This window comes from Eretmochelys imbricata, chromosome 4 (assembly GCF_965152235.1).
Source record: "Eretmochelys imbricata isolate rEreImb1 chromosome 4, rEreImb1.hap1, whole genome shotgun sequence".
NCBI lineage: Eukaryota > Metazoa > Chordata > Testudines > Cheloniidae > Eretmochelys > Eretmochelys imbricata.
The window spans coordinates 109,446,834-109,462,595 of record NC_135575.1 but is presented as its reverse complement, the minus strand read 5'-3'; the positions used below and the strand labels follow the sequence as shown (position 1 = coordinate 109,462,595).

General features: G+C 38.5%; 1 protein-coding gene across 2 annotated transcripts in view; it reads left to right on the top strand.

The window, feature by feature from the left end:
* The window catches only part of RBPJ (recombination signal binding protein for immunoglobulin kappa J region), a 93,627-nt gene that overhangs the window by 32,700 nt on the left and 45,165 nt on the right, over positions 1-15,762 (top strand). Inside the window, exons 1-2 of one of the 2 annotated variants that reach the window (XM_077815783.1) lie at positions 3,792-3,871; positions 4,876-4,935. The exons of the other annotated variant lie outside the window; for it this stretch is intronic. The gene's annotated coding sequence lies outside the window, so the exon portion shown is untranslated. Of the gene's footprint in view, positions 1-3,791; positions 3,872-4,875; positions 4,936-15,762 lie in introns of those variants that run through there. 2 annotated transcript variants of the gene reach the window in all.

The window sequence follows — 15,762 nt, the reverse complement described above, 5'->3', positions numbered from 1 at the left end:
ATTTGCAGGTAACCTTCTTATTCCTATGTCATTGACCCAGTTAACTATAATAATATATTAGATGTACATAGCATCTGCTAATGGAGCTTTATTCTATGGATTATGTCACAAAAAAAGTAATTAATTATGCAATCATAAATACTGGGAGTCCTAAGAACTGGTTAATAAAATATCTAGCATCAGATATTCAACTTTAAAAAATCTTTTTGCTGTTTAGAAAATGTAAATGTCTGATTTTTTTTCTCCACAAAAATAATTGATAACACAAATTATACGTCAGTTGTAGCTAACCCTTTTCTGCAGAGGGCAGACTCAATTCTGTGAAGTGATTTCACTTAGGAAATAGCCAGATTAGAAAGCAATGGCTTAGTTTGCCTGGAGATTAATTTAACAAAATAATGAAACTTTTAAGCCATTTTAAATTATTTTAATTTTTCATAAAATTATGACATTTTAAAATGTAAAAATTACTTGGCTGCCATAATACACAGGAAAAAGTTGGTAACTTTCATCAATTTTCAACATTATCATCTTTTTTCCAACATGTGTGTGCATTGCTGATGTTTGTATATTCATGGGATGGTGTGTTGTTGGGTATATTGTCACATAGTACAGCTTATTAAGATTAATTCTAGGCCACGACACTCAATTGAATGTTCTGTAACCAAGTATGTCTTGGGTGATATAATTGGTCACTTTGAAATCTAAGAAACCCTATAATTTTGTAAAACTTACTGTTACTAAATATGATTTCATTAAAACACACAGAAAGCAGACTGGCAAAACTTGTGCATTCACGCATTTCCTCTCATTGCTTTTGTCAAGTGAAGAAGAAAATGCTTTTTGGGAAGTTAGGAAATGGCCCCACTAAACAACTACCAACAAATTTATTATGGCTTGATTTTCATCCTCTGCCTAAATACTGTTGATGGTTATGATCTGTCATTTTCTGGATTCAGGGCCAACAGGTGGAGCACTCTCTCCCATGCAACATCTTTTATCACTCTAGCGATACTTTCTTACTGCATTAATGGCCTTAATAGGTGGTAGAGGTAGCTGCAACCATTCCTTGATGGAAGGGCAGATTAATGTGATGCCCTTGAAGGGGGAGACAGGAAATAAAAGGGAGTGGGAAATATAAACATTGTACACCCCCTTGTATCAAAAAGGTTCTCAAACACAAAATGAAGAGTCTGACTGTCTTGCCCAAAAAGAGTGTGTGGAGTAGGGAGTAGAGGGGTTACAAACAGAATTGAAAGAAAACAAATTTTTTGAATGTCCTCTTCCCCGGTGGTGTTGGTTATGCATACAGCCTCATGTGGTACACAGAAGCTTTCTTTTGTAATAGAGCTTTCCTGACTGGTATCTGATTATTTTACTACATGATTTCAAGGACCCGCATAGTACCAGACAGGTTGATATTGGAGCGTCAGGTCTTTTTCGTGTGTCAGTGTGTCAGGGAAGTAGAAAAGATTGGGATAAGGCTGAAATCTGTCTTCAGGATCATTTTCTGAGTAAACCCACTCCCCCCATGTTGGTTATCAAAGATAGTAACATTTTTATCTCTGCTGGGAAGTGGTTTTTCTGTTTTACGTCCTTACCTGCAGCATGGTAGGGGAGGATAAAGAGGATTCCAAGAGTTACACAAGGCAATGATTCTAAAATGGTCATAATATCCTTCCCCAACAGAGTCTTCTTGGGCCTTCCACTGAAACTTTAGAAAATTATATGTAAATAGAGTTGCCTGTTCAAATTTCATTTTTTTTATTTTTATTTTTAAAAGGTGTTTTGGTCCTAGCTATTTGGATTTGGAAAGAGCAGAATTATTGATTGACTATTACATTGAAGTTAATTATTTATTAAATGGTTCTACTTTTGAAGAATTCTAGGTAGGAAGAATGTCGTGTCCCTCTTGCTTTCACTTGCAGAGGGTTTGGTGTCCTTTCACATATGGTTATAGTCAGAAGAGTGACAGTGTATGAAAATGACAGCTTCATACTCAACAGTTCCGTTCTCTCAGCGTAGTCAGTCTCACTATCTACCTTACCTTAGTTTCAAATATTTTTGTCACCATTTCCCACACCTTTAAGCACTGCAGAAACACATCTATAGAAGAATGATCTAGATTCTGCTTTGGCTCATGCATCATAAACAGAATTAAATTAATTAAATTCCAGCTGCAAGATCTTTATTAGACTTAATGATGGATGAGCCAGAAGGAACACAGCTTGTCTTTGAAATTTCAGTTTGAGTTTGCAGTACTGGCTTTTGCAAGGGGTTGGGGAGGAACTCTCTCAGGAAGTTACTATACAAAATAGAATTGTATTTCCACCTTGATAGTTTAATTTTACCTCCGTCACAGAGAGAATTTAAGACTTCGCTATACTTGCAAGGGTAATCAGTTATGTAATATTTTCACACATTCTCACGTTTTCTAGATATTATACCTGGGATGCCGCTGCCCTTTTTTGAGGTCGTCTTTAGTAGACTAGTTCTGCCTTCGTTAAAGTGCAGAACTTTGTTATTGTTTTAGTATTTTAATACAAATGCAAGACAAATTATAGCTTAGAGCTAAAGTATCCTCAAACAATATAAAGTTTTTACACTATGTGTAAAGATCACAAGGGTTAACACATTTCACTGCCATATAGCTTTGTGTGCTGTAATCCCCATATATTTTAAATGTCTGTCTGTCTGTCCAAATTTGGGAGGAAAGCAGCAAAACAGAGTCTAGTCAGGCGAGTCACCAACACACTGAACCAATACAGCTAAAGTACTCCTAACTTCTAGCAGAATAAAACTTTATTATCCAGAGTTTACTCCTACAAGACACTTGCTTCAAAAGCTGTAGATTCATTGTTGTTGTTTATCTTAGGCCTGGTCTACACTTACTGTTTGGGTGACCATAGCTACAGCACTCAAATGTGAAAAATTCACATGTTCAGCTGACCTAACTCCTGATGTGTTCTTCTATTGACCTAGTTACTGCCTCATGGGGAGGTTCATTACCTAAATCTGTGGAAAACCCCCTTCCATTGCTATAGCAAGTATCTGCACTACAGTGCTACAGCAACATAGCTGTAGATGTTAGGGGGCTGAATATCTGAATACCTGAATATCTATATCCTAACATGCCATAGCTGTGCTGCTGAAGCACCCATAGAAATGGCCTAACATTTAATCATTGATTTTTTGTTTGTTTGTTTTTTTGCAACACCAGTCTAAGATTTATAGCAAACTTGTAGCTACAATCATTTCTTCTTGGAAAGCTCTCCCTCAGCTTCTCCAGCTCTGTTGGGAGAGACTGTGAGGAAACCTTGAACAATTTCTTTGTTTCCTTCAAATATTAAGTCTCTCTTTTGAGCTGCTGCTAAGATTCTCTGTCTTCTCCTTCTTTTGAAATCGTAGCAATAACTGTATTTTATTTTGTTTGCTGTAACTGATCCGTTGGTAGGGAAGTAGTGGTTCCAGTGGTGGTGATGAAATTCCCTGTTGTGGGGCATAGGTAAGCATAAGAGGATAAAAGAATGATCACCTTTTCCTACTTAGTTGAGCAGTGGGTAGAAGTCGCTCAAAAGTGGATTGTGAGCATCCTGATCCACAGCCTAAAAGATTGTTTAAGAAGGTCAGAAATGCTCAGGGAAAAGAAAAATCCTTTTAAGGTTAGCAAGATTGGTTTAGTTTTGTAAGAGCCTTCCTCCTTGGTAATGACACTATTGCAAGCTCAATTTAGTCCTTTACCACTTCCTTGTTGGGTCATTCATAGTTTCTCTTTATAGTGTGTAGTACTGGCATTGTATGGAATGATGGCAGTTAAAAGAAATTCATTATGGCTCCGGATTTTATGTGATTCGTACGAGACACCTTTCATGTGAGTATAAGATTAAAGTTTATTACTGTCTTCCACTTCAGGGATCGAAGGTGTAGTTAAGAACAGGAACCTATGTTCTTTGAAAACTGGAGAGGTTCGGACATTGAAAACAAGATAGAACAAAACCTCATATTACACAGTAGAGAACAATCAATCCCGCACTGGCATGAAAGTTGCCTAAATAGTCTAATAGTAGGTCTCTTTCATTTCTAACTTCTGTCAGTTAGACTCTTAAGTAGTCTAGCAACAAAAGCAAACACATAATATATTAATATATTAACTCCTACTGCAGTTTAGAAATTGCTGTTGTCTGAACTCCACTATGCAGTTATGGTCAGAAAACAACTGTAAAAAGTGGTCCTTCTGACTCAATCGCTCTTCTTCTTTATATTCACAATTTCAATAGCTGACAAATAAGTTTTTACTCCAACTTGCACTATAGAGCTAGTACAGCTTTGGGAGGGTGAGGATTATTTTCTGAGAAATAACTAAATTCAGTTGCAAAATCTCTTACTGATTGTGGTATGTGGATCAGGCCACATCTACATTATAGGTGCTACAGCGGCACGGTTATGCCACTGTAGCTATGCCACTTAGATGCTGTAGTGCAGAGCAGTGGTTCTCAAAGCCAGTCCACTGCTTGTTCAGGGAAAGCCCCTGGTGCACCGGACCAGTTTGTTTACCTGTCGCGTCTGCAGGTTCGGCCGATCGCGGCTCCCACTGGACACGGTTCGCCGCTCCAGGTCAATGGGGGCTGCGGAAAGCGGCGCGGGCCAAGGGAGGTGCTGGCCGCCCTTCCCGCAGCCCCCATTGGCCTGGAGCAGCGAACCGCAGCCAGTGGGAGCGGACGTGGCAGGTAAACAAACCAGCCCGGCCCACATTTTACATCTTGCTATCTCTATGTCTGACCTTTTTTGGTGGATAAAGATATTTCAGACTAGAGCCTTACATTGAACATTCCCAATGTAATCACAATAGCTGAGCCAAATTATATTGTGTTTTAGGGACTGAGATTCTGTTGGCATGCTGATTTTTTCAAGCTGATATCTCTTTCAGTTGCTGAGGTAAGTGTCTGAAAGTCTGCAGTTTGCACTGAGCTTTTCAGTCAGCCTTATTCATTCATGAGGGGTTAATACAAAATGTAGTAGCATATCTGATAAAAGGTATCTTTAAAAATTACATCCGATGAAGTGAGCTGTAGCTCACAAAAGCTTATGCTCAAATAAATTGGTTAGTCTCTAAGGTGCCACAAGTACGCCTTTCCTTTTATAGTGTGTTAGAGTAAACATGTTAAATTCTGGTTTTCACTGCAAGTGCCACTTTCTGTATTTCTATTAATTGTATATTAACCTTTCATAGATTTGAAAGATCATTGGAATAATGCAGCCTGTAACAGCAGATAACTATGGTAACATTTGAATACATGAAAAGTATCTTCAGATTTATGGTCAGGCACATTGTTGGCCTTAGACGAGGTATCATATTGGCTTTCTTGGTTTATTTATTTATCCTTGTGGCAGAATTGCATGAGTTTTAGTTGGATTAAAATGCGAACCACTTTAGGTTGGACTGTAGCTTGTGTTCCTTGGAATTAGGTAGCGAAGTTGTGATAACTTACTAGCTGAGTTTTTCTTCCAAATGCAAAATGACACTTTTGTAGAAGTGAGCTTGTTTACTCTTGTAAACTGTTTAAAAGTTAACCTACTTATTAAAACAGAACAACGACGCAGCATTGCAACTGTGCTGCCTCTGTTTTCTTTCTTTGGGGATTGGAAAAGAGAGGAGACAGTGATGAAAGAACTGTGGGAGGATGAAAGAGGGTAAGAAAAGGGAGAGGGAGTTTCTTATTGAACAAGTGATTTCAGTGAGAGGGCGTGACTAAGAGAACCAGCGCTCTTCTCCTGTATTTATGTGAGCTTTATTTGGTATAGTGCCAAAAGTGTGTATAGTGCTGTACAATAGGAGACTTGTTTCAAACAAGTAGCACGTTCTCTGTTTTGGAGGACTTGCTGTCTGTGAACGTAGTCTGGTGTAGTACAGGACCATGCCGTACAAAGATATAATGGTGCATGGTCAGTGGAATTCATCATGGAACAGGTGGGTTTTTAAGAAAGTTTTGAATGACAGTTAAGGAATTTTCTGTGTATTGACTGGGGGTGGGGAGGAGACTGTGTTATTCTTTCACTTCTGGACTCCCCAAAGAACCATGGTGGAGTTAGGCCATCTAGCACTCCCCCTCCAAATGGGGAAGAGCAGCTGAAGTGACATTGGAGCACATGAGTAGGAGAAGTCATGCCTTTATTCACTTTCGGTTACGCAGATACCATTAGGTTGGTGCAGTTTTTTAATTCTTGTATCTGTTTCTGTAGCTTGGGCGGCAAAGAGTGCATATTGGGTCAGCAGCGATGAAGCAAGCTAGCTGCAGTATGAGCATGGGTGCAGATGTTGCAGCTTATTTTAAATGTGGCTGAGGCTAACTAATGACATACTTTTGACATTGTCTGTATTTGTGTATTGTTTGTCTTGACTGTTTATAAATGTGTTTATATGACTACTAGAGCAGTGGGGCCCCAATCCAGATCACAGCCTCTAAGTGCTTGTAGCATATAAATAATAAATGTCTGCAATGTCATGGTGGCTCAAAGCGATTTTATCAGTGTATACACATACCTTGCATGGGCTAAGGCATGAGGGGTGACCTTGTGAACTCTTAGATTTGTGTTGACTGACAGACCCTAAGGTAGGGGTGCGCAAACTTTTTGGCCCAAGGGCCACATCGGGGTTGCGAAACCGTATGGAGGGCCGGGTAGGGAAGGCTGTGCCTCCCCAAACAGCCTGGCCCCTGCCCCCTATCCTCCCCCTCCCACTTCCTGCCCCCTGACTGCCCCCCTCAGAACTCCCAACCCATCCAACTCCCCCCGCTCCTTGTCCCCTGATCCCCAGGACCTCACCCCCTATCCAACCACTCCCTGTCCCCCTCCCAGGATCTCGGCCCCATCCAACCGCCCCCGCTTCCTGTCCCCTGGCTGCCCCTACCCCTATCCACACCCCTGCCCCCTTACAGGCTGCCTGGGACCCACCCCCTATCCAACCCTCCCTGTCCCCTGACTGACCCCCGGGACCCCCTGCCCTCTATCCAACCCCCCCCATTCACCATGCCACTCAGAGCAGCAGGAGCTTGCAGCCATGCCGCCGCGCTGCCCAGGAGCGGCGGACCAGAGCACTGGCAGCGCGACACGGCGTGCTCAGACTGCAGGGGAGGGGGAACATCAGGGGAGGTGCCCAGGGCTAGCCTCCCTGGTCGGGAACTCAGGGGCTGGGCAGGACGGTCCCACAGGTTGGATGTGGCCTGTGGGCCGTAGTTTGCCCACCTCTGTCCTTATTATAGAATTGTACTGGCCGGGGCTGGGGCAGCTAGCTCATTTTTTCCAAGAACAGTGCCTGTTTCTTCAGATGCAAAGTACCTTTACAACACCGTTTATTTTATCAGGCTGTCAGCATAACCAGGCATTTTGTAAAAAGAAAACTTTTCATGTTGCAGAGACTCTACCGAGTATTTTAAACAAATGAGCCCTTTTTAAAATGTTCATTACTGTGGTACAGTGGATCTGCATAACTTTCTGTGGTTTCTGCATAGAACTGAGCTGCTGCTCCAGAGCATTTTTATTAAGGAAATGACAGAGACAACTTTCATGGCCATATTTAAGTGAGAGGAAGCAGCAAAGGGCATCTAAAATGTTTAGGATGTGAGCAAGCTGAGGAATTTTAAGATTCCTTTCCCTCAGAGGTTACCCGGACTAATCATTAGGAGTTGGAACCTTTCACAGCTTGTATTAACTTAGCCTGCAGTGGCCTCTAATGTTCTGATAATCAGTAAAAGTTAACTTAAGAGGGAAGGTTGGGGATGAGAACAGCTAGTGCACTTAAAAATTCTGAAGAATTTATTTATGGAATCACAGAAATTAGAGAGAAAAGACCCATCAAATCAACTAGTCTATCTCTTTCTCAGTGCAGGATTGTTCCCTGCAGTAATACATGTTTCTGGTATTTTGTCCAGTTTAGTATCAGATGTCCCTACTGATGTAGCTTCCACCATACCCCTTAGGGAAGCTACTCTACAGTATAATGATATTAACATTTTCCTGGTTATTCAACCTATATTTTCCTTTTTAGAAACTAGGATTTTTCTGTTGAAGGTGCCTTTCGTCTCTGAATATTAGAAAATTCTAACAAATCGTAATACCAATGAACATTTAATTGAATGTCAAGGCACTTGATTGTCAATTATCCTTTTGCTCCATGCCTCATACAACATTTGGAAGAATAAAGTATGAAATGCCTTAATATTTCAATAAAAAAAATCAAAATATGCATATTGAGGTATATGGCATCTTAAAATGCAAATAAACAAAACCTATTAAGTGATAACAAATATCAAATGGCTCCCGAGTTCCTGGGCAGCCTCTAAAAAATAACCTGCTTCCATTTTTTTAACTGGTTTGAGGGCACGATTTGTTTGTTTGTTTTTAAGCCTGAAGAGCATGGCTTTTGGGTGTTACCGATTTTTAGCTTTGGGAAGACACAGAACGCCATCTGCTCAAATACAGATCTCAAATCAGGGTCTCAATAGCACATTGCATGTTATTTAACATTTCCTGTGTCAGCTGTCAGAAAACCAAAAATCTTGGTTAAGGTTGTCTAGTACAAATCAAATACCCAATTCAATCAACAACATCTGACAATCAAATATTGAAAACTGTGAATCAACAACTAAGGTTAAATACACAATTGTGACACTGAGTTTAATAGAAGTTATTATTGTATTGTTATACAAGAGGTCAGACTTGATAATCACAGTGGTTCCTCTGGCTTTAAATCCATGAAAATCATTCATGAATATGCACCCACAGAATGGGAAAAAAATCATATAAATGGATAAGGTTGTCTCTTAGGAGATTTTGTTTTTGTTTCTTAAGACATCACTACATGGGGGGATTACCGTTGTTTTGGTGATGTGCAGACAGCAATCTTATCAGTGTTTGTGGTCACTTAGATCTTCACAACAATAAACAACATAGGAAAATACATATTTTACAAATTATTAATTAAATTACAGCATAGAGAAATTCCAGATGCTTAGATTCATGTATCTATCTTTGGTTCCTGTCACCAGGATTCCCTAGCACCGAAGTCACTGATGTGTTAAGTATATGCACATCTGTAAATACAGAACTAGTGGGTCTATAGATATTAAGCTTCTAAGTCTGGATCATACTCCATATTTAAGGTTTTAACATACTGTTTACAAGTTCTTATGAAAAGTATAACCATGGGAAAATAGGAGGATGGCAGGGTTATGGTCATTACACCACACATTGGCATTCACAAATTTAAGATGTCGACAACTATACATGCAAACTTCCTAGAGCCCTTGAAGTCCTTGATCCAAAATGAAACAACTTAGGGGGCCTCATCTTGCATACCATTAACCATGCAAACTTCTGCCGTATCAGGCCCTAATTGTGAACTAGAGTAAAAAAGGAAAGATGTTGAGGCTGATGTCTCTATAGGGTTAGAGTTAAGGTTATTTTAGTTTTGTAGATAGTTTTTCACTCAGGATATATGTAACGTTTGATTTAATTAAATGTCTTGTTAAGCAGAAATTGGTTTTTAATTTTGCTTTTTCAGTGATGCATGTTGAGTGGTGTTTGGTGTGGAATGGCACACAGAAAAACTTGACTACAAGTTAAACTTCTTCTGCATGATACCATCTATTTGTCCCCACTAGTGTTTGCAACTCCTCCCAATTTTGTATCACTCTGAATTTAATGAGTATACTCCTATTTTCAAAAGTATTAATATTTTAGTAACTAGCTGAATTCTGATGGCAAAAGATAGTCCCTTCTCTAACACCTCTACAGTTTGATTCATTGTGCTTTATTATTAGCCAATTTTAATTCCACATGATGTTGTCACAGCCAGACTAATTTGAATACATTTTCAGGCTTTCATGGGACTGTATCCTTTATTAAAATCCATATATATTACATCTGTTGCATTCCCATATTCAGTAATTCTAATTATATATTTTTATAAAAAAGCCTGGCACGCCTCTTACCAAGTGATGATTAAATTTTATCTGAGAGAGATCAGAAAAAAGACAAAACATGTAAAGGAGAAGTAGAGTCCCAATATGTTTGAAAAATAAAGATTCCATCAGATGCAGCTTTTGCTCAAGCCAATTAATTGCTGAAAAAAATGTTAGTTCCCATACAAGTTTCATAAATATATTACTGACTAGGCAACTGTGAATTTCATTCTCCGCATTTCTTTTTAATTGAACCTTGTGCCAGTAGCAATACCTTAAGCAAAATTTATAAAAATACTATTAGTAAAGTGAATTCTACTATTGCAGATGTGAATATGTATGGTACAAGGATCATCAGTAGACAAGACTAGGACTCAGAACAACATAGCAACACACTATATACTTTAAAAAAAATGTTTTGTTTATATTGTGGTAATGCTGGTAGGTCCAAGTCAGGATCAAGGCCTCATTGTGCTAGGTGCTGTACAAACATATAAGAAGACATGATGCCTGTACAAAGATCTTGCAATCTAAAAAAAACCCGTAAGTGACTTACACAGAGTTGTGGGGAGAGAGAAAACATGAAAGTACAGTGGTCAGAATGATTTTGTTAGTTCCTTTAAAAAAGTAATAGAAACTTTCCTTCAACTGCTCCTCAACCAAGCTAAAGTTATTTATTATTTTTTCACTTTTTCAAATTTAACTGTTACTGTGACAATGTTTGTGTCATATGGTTACTTGTATATGTGTTTATAAACTAATCACATCTGCCAGCTGAGAAACGTGGTTTTTAAATGAAGGATTAAAAGTCCTCTTGTATGCTAAAGCACTAACCAGAACGTCACCCAAAGTTCATTGGAATGCCAGTCCCCATAGTTTCCCTTTAAGGACCCTCAGTGCACTACCCATTTACAGAAATGAGCAAAAAATGCTCTATTGTCATGCTCCCAAGTCTGCGAAGTTTCCTTCCTGCCTACTCTTGCTGCTCTGGAGAAGCCAGAAATTCTCTTACTTCCTTCTTGTTGATCCCCATAGAGTGTATCAAAACTCCTCCACCGATTTTATGAAAATCTGGAGTCCCATTCAAGGTTCTCTGTCTTTCAAGCGTTACTCTCCTCTAGCAGTTAAAACCAAAACCTTCTTTATCCCTATGTCCTACATGTATGGTCTAGTTCTTTTAGCTGCCTTGCTCTGGTAATGAGCACACACTTCACAGGGCTCACCATCCGTAACTCCTGAGTAGAGTGGAATCAGTCCCCTACTTCGCGCACTAGATTGACATCTATCTAAAAGAGAGAGAATCCTCACTTGATAAACACATTTAGGAATTGTCATATTGGATCATCTAAGTCTAGTATCTTATTTCTGACAGTCGCCAGTGCCAAAAGCTTCAGAAGAAGGTGCAAGAAACCTTGCACTAGGCAACAGGATAACCTTTCTCAAGGGAAGTTTCCTCCTAACCCCAAATCTGGAGGTTAATGCCGTCTCTAAGCATCCATCTGAAATATTGCAAAAATCTCTCTTCTGGCTCATGAAAAGTTGTCTAAACCCTCTAAAGATGTTCTGTAGTATAGACAATCTCTCCCTGCAATACTAGCCACATTTTAATGTGTAGGTGGTTTGAGATTTTTACAATTAAAACAAGATTCAGTTCATTTCACTATTTAGTTGCTTTTATAATAAAGTGAAACATGCTTTTGATTGACCTAATTTGTCCCTAATTTGTGCCTGAAGTTTAATTGCTTGTGCAAAATGTTCTGCTGTTCAATTTTGTGGGTGAAAATTTTGTGGGCAGAAATTGTTCCAGTCATATTCTGTGCCTTTTTGAACATCTGCTTCATGCTTTCTGTGTAGAGCTGATTGCGCATTTTTCATCAGCATGTCTTTTCTTACAAAAAATGCCATTTTTGCGAAACTGAAATTTTCCATGAGAAAATTTAAATTTTGCCAAAGATTTCTTTTTTTTCTCATTGGGGAAAATCAAAATTACTGCCTGCCTGCCTGGAAGGCTCTTGTCAATTTCACATTCTGCAAGTGAAATTGATAAAAGCTGTACCTGAGGGCTCCTATAGCACACCCCTGTGCTCTGCCTCCACCCATGAAATTGATGAGAGCACACACACACTCTTGTTAAGACAGTTGAATTTTCCAGGCAGGTGGCCAAAAACATTAGTTTTGGTTCTCCCAGAATGGAGTTTAAAAAAAAAACATTTCCATTGAGTAATTCTGCTTTTTTGACATTTTGTACTAGTTTAGGGCAATCTTTTTCTTTCAAAAAAATCCAAATTTTTCATGGGAAGGGATTTTCATGTTTTGGCCAGCTCTCCCTCTGGGAAGGAAGCAGGGCTTTTTCCTTTTGAATTCTCTTCACAAGGATATTCAGAGATTTTTATGGCCAGAAGAAAATATTTGCATAATCCAGTCTGATCTCTTTTATAAACACAGGCCAAAGAAGTTAGTAACCTACATCAAGACCTTAACTTTGTTTGACCTACAGCGTATCTTTTAGAAAGAGGTGTAGATATTTGCTGTAATATGTTTCTGGCTCCTTTGAGGGAAGACTGAAGACATTTTGTTCTTATTTTACTTCAGTGTTTCTGCATTGTTATATTTTGTGTTTGTTTTCAGTAAGATGGGCTGTTTTCTGACTTTTAACTGAGCCTGTATCAGACATTTATTGGGGCTTATTAGCTTAGTAGGCTGCATGTGTGAATTTTGCTTTGTGGTTTACGACCTCCCATATATTATAATATTTTAAAATATAAAGTGACAGTATATTTCGGCCCCTGTTCATCAGCCAGGAAACTTTATGGGAGTAATTCTTGCTGTCTTGAACTGGGAAGACATAGCCAGTTGTTTGTTCAAAATTTGTCTTAGTCTCTCAGGAAGTCTTACTGTATCTACGTATCGGAGAACTTGGACTTGTACATGTGAGGGTGTGACGGTGCTGCCTGTGGGAGCCAGCTAAGGTCACTCAATCAGGTTGAACTGCAAACAAAACGGGGCAAACAAACCCCAAATGCTGGTGGATATTCCAATACTTAGATTTACCAAGCCAGCACAAAAGAGCGTCTATAGTACCTCACTGGTTACTCAGAAGTCCAAATAATGCAGTTCCCTTAAAGTACCCAGCCTCAGGTCTCCATCCAGACACATGTCAAACATATGATGATAAATTCTGAAAATCTTATTTCATCATATAAAAGAAAAGGTTCTCCTGACCCCAAAGGACCAAGCCCCAGACCCAGGTCAAATAATAACTTCTATCTTACCCCAAAATACAAGCTATAGTCAATTCTTGTTAACTAAACTAAAATTTATTAAAAAAGAAAAAAGAGAGCATGTTGGTTAAAAGATCAATATACATACAGACTTGAGTTGAATTCTTGAGGTTCAGTTACATAGCAGAGATGAGCTTGTAGTTGCCAAAAGTCCTTTTAGAAATAGTCCATAGGTTATAGACCAATGTCCATATTCAGGGTGACTCCAGTCAGTGACTGGGGATCTCAATCCTTATAGCTTAAGGTTTCCCCCTCTTGAAACCCAAAGCAGATCTGAGATGAAGAAGGATCATATCCCAAGGTTTTTATACATTTCCTGCAACCTTTTGGCCTGAGAAAACAATAGGCTTAACTTTCCTTCTTCCAAGCATCATGGCAATTAGCACAGGATAATTTATCCATTAAACAGTTCAGATACAGGTTATTACAACCTTCAAAGAGACATAGACAATAGTACTATTTCACTCAAGTATCTTCCTAAATGTTAATTTTCCTTTTTTGATCTTTGAATCAAAGCTATAGCCATAGACAAGACTTATTTGCTTACATCACAAGACCTGAGCAAACATTTACTCTTCTATCTCTAACAATAGAGGTTTGCACTTCAAAGCTCTTTTCATTTACATATCTTCCTAACCAGTCTCTAAAGTTCGGCCATGTGTCAGGTCAGTCTGTGAGTTAATTAACTCTTTCTGGCCCAGTCACCTTTCAATGAGATATTATATTACTCATAATGTCACAGAGAGTCCAGGGAATTCTGGATATGCTAAAACAAATGAAAATAGACGTTGGTAATGGTATCTCATTGCTGGGGTACTGTTCCAGCTCTGTGACGTGAAAGTGAGTATGAACCATAAAGAATAGCAAGAATGGGAGCAAAAAAAGCAGTTGAGCATTGGTGTTCACGTTTTTGTTACATCCATGCTCTCGATAAGCTACTAATTTGTGGTACCATTATAATTAGGAATCTTGTTGGAATTATACATGTGGCAAAATTTATTTTCTTTAGTATATCAAAGTTACATGGGGCAATGTAATCACAACATACCCATTTAATTTTTTACATATTTTAATCCTTAAACCTGGAGCAGTATAAATGAATAAATTAAATATTGATTTAAGGACAATTAATATTGCACTTTGAAGAAGATAAGATGTTTACAGTAACATTTCAAATCCCTGAAATCCTCATTTTAGTATAGTTTAAGGAAAAGTGTAAATATACTGGGGTTATTTCACTACTGAGCGAACTTTCATAGCAGAATAGATTGGATATCCTATACTGGGGTCTACACAATTTAGAATGAAATAGCTGCTGAAATTAATGTAAATTGTGGATTTCATGAAGGGACTTATCTGATACCATTGAAATCAGGACACTTAATGAAATTTTAAAATTCATTTTTTATTTTAGCAGTCAATATAGAGATATAGCAGGAACTAATATAAAAATTGTTCATTTTTACTTAAAATAACTTTCTCAAGGTTTTAGTTGATTTATAACTAAATATGGGGGCATATGTCTTTGTGTTGGTTGCTCTAAACAATTGTTGATGTCTAACAAACTGTTTCTCATCTTCTGAAGGGAGCTATTCTGCTCCTACAATTTCCGCTTGACATTGCTACAATAACATTGTACAGTCAGATCATCTTGGTATCTGATTATCTTCTCTTTTCTTCTATTGGGACTCTCAAATGGTAGTTTAAAAACCCAGATTGACAGGCTTTAGCTAGTATGAAACAAAATTTAAAAATAGTTTTGAAAACCATGCCTTATGGTAAATGTGATATCATACAATGCAGAGCTTGGTAAACCTCCTTGCCCAACGCTAGTGTAGGGAAAGCTCAGGCATTGTTATCCCCATCATCTAACGCTGTTCAGAAGGTAATATGACATGTAAGTAAAAAATGTTTGGGCCTTGTCTATTCTAGTGTTTCCACAAATGATAGCACTGAAGGAGTGCTACTTGGTGGTAATAACAAGGAAGTTTGTACAGCAAGCACAAACTCATAGTGGCTATTTCCTGTCCATCAAGCAGGTTTTTTTCTCCCTTTGTTTACTTCACCTGAGCCATGTAGATACATGGTAACTTTTTAACCTTCTTTTCTTATCTTCAGTTACCTGACCTAGAAGTCAGGCTAAGAATCCATCTGCTCTAGCTACTTATCATCTGCTCTAGCTACTTATTACCATACTCATCACCATTATGTCTGAGGATGTCACTGAATTACACACTTCTTTGCCCAGTTTTCTGTTGAGGAATCAAGTGCAAGTGTCTGCTCTTGAGCTGTTTAGGATCTGTTTTCTCTTTGACACAAACACTGTTGCACTCATTCATACATGGCACCTCAGTGGAACTTAATCTTTCTGTTTTTCATGGTGGTTAAAAGATTGGGCCTGAGGAATCCCACTAATATATTGGGTGCCCAACTTGAGACCCTTGGGACCTGATTTTTCAGCATACTTAGCATTATATGTAGGCTTGGAAGAATTCGTTTTTTATCAGTAAATGTTTATTTCA